The sequence below is a fragment of the Bos javanicus genome, chromosome 8 (genome assembly GCF_032452875.1).
Source record: "Bos javanicus breed banteng chromosome 8, ARS-OSU_banteng_1.0, whole genome shotgun sequence".
NCBI lineage: Eukaryota > Metazoa > Chordata > Mammalia > Artiodactyla > Bovidae > Bos > Bos javanicus.
In genome coordinates this window covers 110055052-110064961 of record NC_083875.1, presented here as the reverse complement: position 1 = coordinate 110064961, position 9910 = coordinate 110055052, and the positions used below count along the sequence as shown (strand labels likewise).

At 41.3% G+C, this 9910-nt stretch overlaps 1 non-coding gene across 1 annotated transcript; it reads left to right on the top strand.

The window, feature by feature from the left end:
* The first annotated feature begins 2490 nt into the window (after positions 1-2490).
* TRNAC-ACA (transfer RNA cysteine (anticodon ACA)) lies at positions 2491-2562 on the top strand. Its single transcript has one exon. It is a non-coding gene; the product is annotated as a tRNA-Cys (tRNA).
* Positions 2563-9910: the final 7348 nt, after the last annotated feature.

Below are 9910 nucleotides of genomic sequence, written 5' to 3'. Positions count from 1 at the left end.
CCATTCAGTTCCTCTACTCATTTTTAATGCAGGTTTGAAAAATTATTTTAGTTCTTCATATAGTTTGCTTATTAATTCCTTACCAGACATGTAATTTGCAAATATTTCCTCTCACTCTATAGATTGTTTTTTCACTGTGTTCATGGTTTCTTTCGCTGTGCAGAATCTTTTTAGTCTGATATAGCCTCACTTAGTAATTTTTGCGATCTGAGAATAATAGTGACAACATACAAAGCTGACAAGATCTCAGAGAAACTGAATTACTCAAACGTATGTCATAGAGAATGCACTCATAAGCATCTATTCCCGAGAAAGGAAAGCTTGTGTTCACATACAAACTTATACATAAATGTTCACAGCAGCTTTATTCATAATCACAAGAACAGCCTAGATGTCATTTAACAGGTAAATGGTTAAACAAACTCAAATTCTGGTGTAACGACACTATGAAATTGTACTCATTTTCAGCAGGAAAAAGGAACAAACTTCTCATACATGCAACAACCTGGATGACTCTCCAGGGAATTATGCTGAGTGAAGAAAATCCATTCAAAATTGTTACATACTGTATAATTCCACTTACGTAACATTATTGAAATCAGAAAACTTTGTAAATCGAAAACAGATTCGTTGTTACCAGGGGTTAAGGATGGTGGCGATAGGCTGTCGTAGGCATGCTTATGAAAGGAGAACATGAGAGATGCTTGAGATTTTGGAAATGTTCAGTTTCTTGACTAAGTTGATGGAACTAAAACTGTATAGAGTTTAGCACAAACAAGTACAGTAAAGTGGGGGAAATCTGAATCAAATCAGTGGATAACACCAACATTTGTATCCTGAATGTGTTTTTATACTAAAGTTTTACGAACTGTTCACTGGAGGAAACTGGGAAAAGTCCACTAGAGAGCTCTGTGTTATTTCTTACAACTGCATGTGAATCTACAATTATTTTGTTGTTCAGTCACCAAGTCGTGTCCCACTCTTTGTGAGCCAGTGGACGGCAGCATTCCAGGCTTCCCTGTCCTTCACTGTCTCTTGGAGTTTGCTCAAGTTCATGTCCATTGACTCAGTGATGCCATCCAACCATCTCATCCTCTGTCGTCCCCTTCTCCTTCTGCCATCAATCTTTCCCAGCATCAGGGTCTTTGACAACGAGTTGGCTCTTTGCATCAGGTGACCAAAACATTGGAGCTTCAGCTTCAGCATCAGTCCCTCCAATGAATATTCAGGGTTGATTTCCTTTAGGATTGACTGGTTTGATCTCTTTGCTGTCCAAGGGGCTCTCAAGAGTCTTCTCCAACACCACAGTTCAAAAGCATCAATTCTTTGGTGCTCAGCCTTCTTTATGGCCCATCTCTCACATCAGTACATGACTGTTGGGAAAGTCATAGCTTTGACTATCTGGACCTTTGTTGGCAAAGTGATGTCTCTGTTTTTTAATACAGTGTCTAGGTTTTTCATAGCTTTTCTTTCAAGGAGCAAGTACCTTTTAATTTCATTGTAGCTGTCACCATCCACAGTGACTTTGGAGTCCAAGACAGTAAAATCTGTCACTGTTTCCACTTTTCCCTCATCTATTTGCCATAAAGTTCCGGGACTGGATGTATACAGTTATTTAGATAAATATATTGATTAAAAATGAACTATATCACTGTATCTGGGACTTCTCCAGTGGTCCAGTGGCTAGGACGTTCACGACTGTGGCCTGTGTTCAGTCTCTATGGGTCAGAGAACTACGCTCCTGCAAGCAGTTTGCCACTGACAACAAAAAAGAAAATAAAAAGGAAAATGGAGTAAGTCTATTTTTTTTTCTCCTGCCTGGACTCGGGTCGTTCCCAGCCTTAGAATAAAGCCAACATCCTATAATTAAGGGCAGAAAGATGGGGGGAACATTAGATCCGTTATGACTTTTCTGATCTCCAGATCCAGTCAGTGAAGTGAAGTGAAAGTTGCTCAGTCATGTCTGACTCTTTGTGACCCCCATGGACTATACAGTCCATGGAATTCCCCAGGCCAGAATACTGGAGTGGGTAGCCTTTCCCTTCTCCAGGGGATCTTCCCAACCCAAGAATCGAACTCAGGTCTCCCATATTGCAGGCGGATTCTTTACCAGCTGAGCCACAAGGGAAACCCCAGAATACTGGAGTGGATAGCCTATTCCTTCTCCAGCGGATCTTCCTGGCCCAGGAATCAAGCTGGGGTCTCCTGTATCGCAGGCAGATTCTTTACCAGCTGAGCTATGAGGGAAGCCCCAATCTGTCTCTGTGCTTGTCAGTCACATAAGCCAGTGAATTTCCTTATTGTTAAGGAACTTGTCAAGGGGTTTTCCTTCCCTAATACTAAGCAAGTTCTCACTCCTGCCCCTGGGAAGTGAGCCAAAGAGAAAGGTTATGGAATTCACATTGGCAAGGCAGTGAGAATAAACCAGAAGTACAGTCTTTAGGAGATGACTTGAGCTCGAAGCTCTTTAATAGCAGGTTACCTTGGACTTCCCTGGTGGCTCAGATGGTAAAGCGTCTGCCTACAATGCAGGAGACCTGGGTTCAATCCCTGGTTTGGGAAGATCCCCTGGAGAAGGGAAAGGCTACCCACTCCAGTATTCTGGCCTAGAGAGTTCCATGGACTGTGTATAATTCATGGGGTCCCAAAGAGTTGGACATGACTGAGTGACTTTCACTTTCACTTTTCACTTTCTGAAGAGGCTACTGATACTTCTATAATTCTTTGGTTTAAGTTTCCAAAACAAATATTCACTGTGTGTCTTTTCTAGGTTTTGGAACAGCAAGTTAAATGGATAAAGTCCCCACTGCATGGAGCTTACATTCTAGTATAGGGAGAGAAACATTAAACACAAAACCACAGAAATAAAACACAATACGTGTAAGTGGCTTGCCTGGTGACTCAGACGGTAAAGAATCTGCCTGCAATGCAGGACACCTGCGTTTGATCTCTGGGTTGGGAAAAGTCTCTGGAGAAGGGAATGACAACCTACTCCAGTATTCTTGCCTGGAGAATTCCATGGACAGAGGAGCCTGCCTAGCTACAGGTCATGGAGTCGCAAAGAGTCGGACACAACTGAGAGACTAACAGTTTCCCTTTCAAGGGTTATAAGTCCCAAAGAGAGAGACACATCAAGGGCCAGAGCATCATGGGTGTGAGCAGGGAAAGTGGTGGTTGATATTTTGCTGTGAGGTCAGGAATGATGTAGACTATAATGTGTCATTTGAATAAAGATGGAAGGAAGTGAATGAGTGAGGCCATGTGGATTTCTGGGTGAAGTGCATTCCAGGCAGGAAGAGAAAATGACTTGTCTCTTTGGACATCTGTTTACAAAGCTGTAAAAGATGGATCCGATGATCTATTTAGGAAGTCAATCTGCTTTTTCAAAACATTATATTGACTTGGGGCTTCCCTGGTAGCTCAGCTGGTAAAGCATCTGCCTGGAATGCAGGAGACCCCAGTTCGACTCCTGGTTCAGAAAGATCTGCTGGAGAACGCATAGGCTACCCACTCTGGTATTCTTAGCTTCCCTTGTGGCTCAGCTGGTAAAGATTCCACCTGCAATGTGGGAGACCTGGGTTCGATCCCTGGGTAGGGATCACCTGGAGAAGGGAACAGCTACCCACTCCAGTATTTTGGCCCAGAGAATTCCATAAACTGCATAGTCCACGAGGTCACAAAAAGTCAGACACGGCTGAGCGACTTTCTTGTCACTTGTCATATTGACTTGGTGCAGAGTAAGAAACCAAAGTTTTAATTTAAAAGGTTACTTTTAAACTGCCTGAGTCAGTTTCATATGAATAACCTACATATGACCTCATGACTCAAGGAGGTAGAGAAAATGTGTGAAATTCCCTATGAAGGCAGTGGGCTCAGATGTCAGTGTCTCTTCTTTTTCCATCACAAGAGAGTGGCAGGCAGGAAAGAATAAGTGGGTGTTAGTGGATATGAGCTTAGACATATCTGTGCTCCGTTTCTATGTCTATCAAAAAGTCATAATTGCAAGGGGAGTGCCACAGCATTACAGATGTGTGAATAAGTGAGGAAATGGAGAAAAAGACATTTTATAAGCTTTATATTCGTTAGTGTCTTGAGTGTCAGACTACTGAGATTGTTCCCATGACTTGGTGGTCCAAAATCTCTTTTTTTTTTTTTTTTTGAGGAGAGAGAGAGACATAAGATGAAATCCATAGATATGAACATCGAGGGAAAAAAATGCATGCACACCCAATTTCAGAGGGGAGTGGTTCAGAGATCCTCTGAAACTCATCCTATGAGGTTCAAGTTTAAGAGCCCTATAGAACCATTGGGTCTGACATATCTTGTTTATTAGATAACACATGGGTTACTTCGGGAATAAAGTGGAAAAATGGAGGTAAAAGGACTGTGTGTTGTAAAAACGGTGCATTGACCATTTGTTAAATGCCTAGGAGGATGCATTTGTGTGTAGACATGTATGTTTTTACATTCGTCTGATTTTGTGCTTGCCATGGCGGTGAAGGGGGCAATATATTGCTTGTTTGTGAAAAGATATGCATGAGCACATTTGTGAGCCTTGCTGGGCATAACTTTTCATTCAAATGCATCTGTGTGTGTGTGTGTGTGTGTGTGTGCATGCGCGTGCAGGTGTGGGTGTGTTTCATTAGCGTTTGTTGAAAGTGAAGACTTTTGGATCAATACACCAAAAGATGAATCTCGGGTAGAGCAGGACCTGGCCCCAGGGGCTGACATCCTGCAAGGTTGTCTGAAAAATCCTTTTGCAGGCAGATGCTAGCATAGGCTAAAAAAAACACTGACCATGTCTAGAATCGTGTCTGACTATTTTCTGTAAGTTTTAAAGAGAAAAGGAAGACATAATCCTCTCTTTGGTCTTTAGTTGTTTTCACTTCTTTTGTTCCTTATATTGATGGAGAGCCAGAAAGGAGAAAAAAGTTTCCATCAGGAAATAAATTCCTTCTGCATCTCTGTGATTTTCAGGGCATGGAGCACACTGGCAAGAATTTGAATTTGTGAGTTAAACTAGGTTAGTTCTGATGCTACTCTACCATTACTGTGACACACACTGGGCAAGGCATTGCCCTTCCCAAGCTGCAAATTGCTTGTCACTAAGATGGAGGATAATATCTATTTCACAAGGTTGAGTCATTGTTGAGAGTGTCATATAAGATAATATATATATAATGGTTTGCACAGAACAAAACTATGTTTATTTAAGTTTAAAATACTCTAAAGAGTTAAACAGTGTTTTTTTTTCCCTGTGGTAGACTTTCCAGATTCACTTTGAAAAAGAGCTTGGAAAACAATCATTAAATATTAAAACAGATATTTCTCAGTGCTGACTTTATGCCAGGCACTGTGTTAGGGGTTGGGGATACAGGGGAAAACAAATTCATAATCCTTACATAAAAGCATTTGCAGTCTACTGAGGGAGAGAAGCAAGCAGACAAACAAATAAATATATATTGGAAACTGTAGCAAAAGGAATAAAAATAATAGCAACTCATGCTATGAGGCTGATGAACAGGAAGGGTCTAATTTAGCCTAAGTCATCAAGGAAGACTTCTTGGAGGAAGGAACTGTCAACTTGAGACCCAAAATGTGTGCAGAGCTGAAGTAGTGGCTAAAATCTTCCTCTTAAAAGCTGCTTTTCTGCCTGTGATTCTGTGGAACAAACATGAAATTGAATTCTTTTCCCATGCAGAAAAGTAAGTGAGGGAAAGGGGTGGAAGGATATAGGTTAGGAGGATATTAAGAGACAAATCTTTTTTTTTTTTTTATTGTAGTCTCTTTCCTTCACACTGTGGCTAATCCCCTGATTTTTGATTCATAAATAGATAGAATTTTCCCTCACGTCATAGCCTTGCCTAAAGACAATGAGTGCATTTAACAAAAAATGATTTATAGACTAAAATCTGGAGAGATTCTGCTCGTAAATGTACTCCAGCCGTTTATCTCGATCATCTGCTATATCAGGGCCTGGCTTGGATGCTTTTGAATTAACTGCAGATTAAATGATTCAAGCCAGTTTGAAAAGTACAAAGGCAGAAGGGTGGGGGGGCACATGGAGGGAGGCTGATCATCACTGCGATGGTATCCTAATTAATTTTAGAAGGCAGAGAACTTCTACCACTCACCTCAGGATTAAAAGCAGGAGAGGTGGAAGGGAGTGTCAGATCCTTGGGGGTTAATGGGTGGATGAGCGTTCAATCAGCAATGCATGTACTGAGCACGTATTGTGTGTCAGACATGGAGGGCTCAGTGGGGAGCACCTAAGCCACGGGTGCAGTTCTCAGGGAAAGTACAGTCTGGGGGCAGGAGGAGAAAATACAGCAAACAAGAGAACAAGAGATCTACTGATCTATCTTGAGCCCAGTGTCAGTTCAACCTAGTGGAATCTGAGCCTGGCTCAGATCATGTTGCAGCCTTCCAAATAGCCCGGTTTCATTCCCTCTGCCAAGTTATTCTCCTTCCTCATGATTATTCATTCATGCAATCATCCACCTGCAGTTTGACAAGTGTAGATCTCGAGCTTCTATTCTGCTTTTTATTCTGTGCAACTGGTGGGAGTCCCTGAAGATGAATGAGATGGGACCTCCATCTTCAGAAGAGCTCAGAATCTCCTAGGAGTAAATAGGATTCCTGCAAATCATTACAGTGCAAGACAGATTTGGGTAAGTATGTCAAAAGAGTTGCATTAGGGGAAGTTGTGAGTGTTCACAGGGAACAGACGTCTTATTTAGTTTGGTGAGTGACGATGAATGAAGCCAAGAATTCAACCACTCTATCCTGAGTGTTTTACTCTGATACAGGCTCTATGCTAGATTCTCAGGCTATGTAGATGACCAGCCAGTGGTGCTTCCCAATAGCAGGATTTAGTGTAGAAGATGAGACAGACATTTAGATAATAATTTTAGTAAAATGTGGGGACATTCACCCACTTAACAACTATTTCCCAAGTATCTACCATAAAGCAGTCTTTGTGCTCTTGTATATGGATACAAGGTGAGTAAATAGATATCCCTTGCCCCACGGCATTTATACTCAGGCCTATAGTCTGGTAGATGTATTCTGTTATTTTACTACACAACAACAGTTTTAGTGACTTCAGATGCAGTCGGTGCTGAAGGGTCCATGGAACTATTAGGGGAACTAACTTGTCTACTTCCCTGGAGGCTCAGATGGTAAAGCGTCTGTCTACAGTGCAGGAGACCCGGGTTTGATCCCTGGGTTGGGAAGATCCGCTGGAGAAGGCAATGGCAACCCACTCCAGTACAATTACCTGGGAAATCCCATGGACAGAGGAGCCTGGTAGGCTACAGTCCATGGGGTCGCAAAGAGTCGGACATGACTGAGCGACTTCACTTACTTACTTACTTAACTTGTCTACTGGGGTCAAAGCACTGGATATCCAATGGGCAAGATTCTAACTGGGGATGGTTCAACAAATATCCCAGTGTATGAGGGTTTTTATTTCTTTATATTCTTATTAATATCTGTTAGTATGTGACTTTTTGGTTCTAACTACCTTAGTGTGTGTGAAGTGATAGCTTGTTGCAGTTTCCATTTCTATTTTCCCTATTACTGATATTGAGCCTCATTTCATACGCTTACTAGTTTTTGCGTGTTATCCTTAGAGAAATGTCTGTTCACATCATTTGATCATTTGCTCATTGCTAGTAGGTTAATTGTTAATTTTATTGTTGAAGACTATTTTTGTCTGAATAGTCTCAAGATACTATGGATTTCAGGTAAGGCTAGATCTAGTGGCTCAACAGTATCACCAAAGATCATTTTGTTTATGTATCTTATTTGCAAGGGGTGTCTATTTTACTCTCCTTGTATCCATATACAAGAGCACAAAGACTGGTTTGTGGTAGATACTTGGGAAATAGCTGTTAAGTGGGTGATACATAAGCCTCCACAGTATAGGCTTCCTCTCAGAAGTTGAAAATGGCTACTAACTATGCTGCTTGGTCACATGCTGCCTCAGCATATCCAGTGGCAGAGAGCAAGCATTCTCTTCCCTGCTGTAGAAGCCCTGGGCTTCCCTTTGGTTTGATTGGTTTAGGTCACATGACCACCTCTGATGCTGGACAGAGTGGAATGGAAATTACAGTTAACCTCAGTGATGCTGGAATGGGAATTACAGAGATTGGATTGGGCCACTTAGGATGCATGTGAAGACCTGAGATTGGGTTCAGCTCCTGCTCCCACCCCAAATGCACGTGGCTACTATGCAACGGGGGAGGGTAGAGACAGACGTTAGAAGGGCAACCAACACAATCTACTGTAGAACTTCTGTAATTATAGGTTTACATAGCTATTTGATTAGTGTCTATGTTCTCCATTAGAGCATCAAGGTGGGGATCATATTTCTTTTGCTTGAGTTGCATGTTAATGGATAGCCATGAGCTAGATAATGAATTCTGTGCTTTATATGGATTAAAATGCTATTAATATATGGTTGATATTATTCTTGCATTGTTTTTGTCATCATCCCTATTTTCTCACATCCAACGTAAGATCCATCATCTCACACCCAATAACAGGCAGAACTGGGATTTGAACCCAAGCAGTCTAAGTCCTGGGTATTCATGATTTCTCTCCCCAGGAAATAATTTTTGTCTTTGTAACTCTCAGCACAATGTGTGGCACAAAATAGGCATAGGACCTCAACAAGTATCTGTTGAAATGAAATTATAATTAAATTATAACGTTTTAAAGCCACGGGCTCTTCCCTCTCATGGCAAGAAAAGTAGTAGAAGTCAGAGCCAGGTGGCTGGAAGAATTTCCCAGCGGCCCTTCCACCACACTGATGCTCCTGACCATAGCTTGGAGACAGAATTCTGAGTCAGAATGTCCGAAGGCTCATGTGTCCGTTGAATACATCTTCTGACCTGCCCTGAGCTCTTCTCCCAGTGGTTCAGACCAGCCTCCCAACATGCACAAGTGAGTGTAGAAATCTAGATATCAACTTTGAATCCAGGCCTTAAATGCCTTCTACGATAAATAATTCAAAAGTCCTGTAGGTTTTTTCCCCCTTTCTTTGACTCAAAAGAGAAATAATGTGAGATCAAAACCCCCAGAGGAATATGAAGAAAAGTATTCAGAAAAGACATGGGTGCTTGGAATAGGAAGCATCTTTTTCCCCATGCATCAAAAGAAGCTTTCAGTTTATCAGACATTTCCACGTGGGCTGTAGCACACTGGGATGAGAATAAAAGCAGAGCAGTGAATTCTAGGTCATTAGACTGGAAAGTCAGCTGAAATGAAGCTAAATCTTGTCTTTCCTTTGAGACAGGCGCATTTGCAAAAGCGCTATTCAATTTATGACTGTTCCCTAATTTGTTTTTTCCACATTTGGGATTGAGAGATACCTTAAATGACCTGAAAAAATAAAATCCTTTGGTGGAAGGTATTTTATACTTTTTAAGGAGCATTCATTTGCATTATCTTGTATGCTATCACAAGGATTGTACATCCACTTTGATATAAGAAAGGCTAGTATTATTGGTCCCATTTTACAGCAGATATAATTGAGGCTCATACAGGTGCAATGATGTATTGAGTGCGATACAGCTGCTGAGGGCCAGAGCTGAATTTCTATCAGGTTCCCGAGTTGTTAATTACAAAATTGCTATGTGACTTAGCAATTTCACTGCTAGGTATACATCCAAGAAAAATAAAAACATGTCTACACAAAAAATTTGCATGCCAAGGTGAATAAAAGCATTCATTCATAATAGTCAAAAAGCAGAAACAACCCAAATGTCCATCAGCTGATGAATGGAGAGGCAGAATTTGATATATTCCTGTGATGGACCATTATTAAGCAATGATATATGCTATGCTACAACGTGGATGAATTTGGAAAATGTTATGCTGAATGAAAAATGCCAGACACAGAAAG